This window comes from Propithecus coquereli, unplaced genomic scaffold (assembly GCF_000956105.1).
Source record: "Propithecus coquereli isolate 6110/MARCELLA unplaced genomic scaffold, Pcoq_1.0 Scaffold21851, whole genome shotgun sequence".
Lineage (NCBI taxonomy): Eukaryota > Metazoa > Chordata > Mammalia > Primates > Indriidae > Propithecus > Propithecus coquereli.
Genome location: NW_012147025.1, coordinates 1 through 1,603, shown reverse-complemented (window position 1 = coordinate 1,603; position 1,603 = coordinate 1). Strand labels below are relative to the sequence as shown.

Here is a 1,603-nt window from a genome sequence, read left to right as displayed (position 1 = left end):
GCCAGATTTTAAAAATTCCTGCTTTAAAATTCTTAAATGTATTCTATAAAACCAAGATGTTTTAATATTCCAATAGTAACTTATAAGAAATTCTTTTTAAAGATTGAATGGTCTAAGTCATTATGAAATAATTTAACCTTTATTATATATGTAGTTGGTGTGACAGAAGAGTAAATTAGTAGAGTTGATACAAAAATACTGTTTCATTTAGTGTATCTGTATTGTAATTGTTTATATTGCTAATATTGGTTAGTAAAGTTCTTTCCCTCCTAAGAAGCTCTATTTTAAGCATCAATACATCCTAGTTAGTGAGACTTAAAAGTTTCAAGATTTTACCCCCCCAAACATACACACTCCTATTTCCTGTTACTTGAATTCCTGAGAATTACTTTGTGTGACAAATGCAACTTAGTGAATAATTATTTTGAAACTTTATTAAAGTAATGGTAAACAAAGGAAACAAAAATTAACACAGAAATAAATATATATAGATCGTATTAAAACTAAATATTTAACTGCATTAGAAAAAATACACATCTATCAGAAGAATCACAAACATTATCTCCTTAATTAAGGAAACTGTTTAAATTCTAGAGGCAAAAAAAAAAAATCGCTAGTTTCCCCATTAGAATCAAAATTGTAAACTTTTGATTAATTCTATGTAATTTTATATATTTACTATATAATTATTCCATAAAATTAATCCAAATCATATAGCAAGGAATTCTGAAAACGGAATGCACAATGAGTCACATGATCTTTGATAATCTGCACACTACCATCCTCCATATTGGTTTCTTTTATGCTGTCAAACTCAGGTATGTTGTGAACTGTACTTTTGTTCAGTAATGAAGATAGGTGACCTCCATCTAATTCTTTCTCTTCAGTTATTACTGGTTCTTTCAAATTATCTTTTTCTGTATCTGCATAAGTAGCACTTTTTTCTTTTATAAATTCAAGTTCCATTTTTGATTCAGGTTGCTGAGATTTTCCAAATAGCATTTGAGAGTCATCAAGAGACTTTTGCTGAAAACATGCAACTGAACCGCAATCAGAATCAGTTGTAGAGGTGGTAAAATGTTCTATATTTTCTTTTTCAGTTAGATGACTTCTTTCACTGACTCTTTCTTCCTTTCCTTGAAGCTGATCAGAGTTACTACATTCTTGCAACTGTGTCAAGAAAAACAACAAATTAATAATTCTTTGAAACAACAGAAAACAATTATAATACCTTCTGGAAATAAAATTTTTTAAAAAGTTATGAGGTAATCCTTGCAGACCTGCAGATATGCTTCTAGGCTTCCCCCTCAAACTCATCCTCCAAATGCTGTCAGTCATATTTTTTAACAATGCAAACCTGGCATTAATTTTCTGATCAAATCCTTTCAGTGACTCCTCATCTCCTTCACAATAACATAATCCAAGCTTTTCAACATGACCTACAAAACCCTTTAACAATTATTCTTATAAGGGCTTGTTGGAGGCCTGGGGCGCAGTGGCTCATACCCGTAATCCTAGCACTCTGGGAGGCCGAGGTGGGCGGATTGTTTGAGCTCAGGAGTTTGAGACCAGCCTGAGCAAGAGCGAGACCCCTGTCTCTACT

At 32.1% G+C, this 1,603-nt stretch overlaps 1 pseudogene; it reads right to left on the bottom strand.

The window, feature by feature from the left end:
- Window positions 1–688: 688 nt before the first annotated feature.
- Window positions 689–1,170, bottom strand: LOC105810707 (annotated as a pseudogene).
- Between the last annotated feature and the right edge of the window lie 433 nt (window positions 1,171–1,603).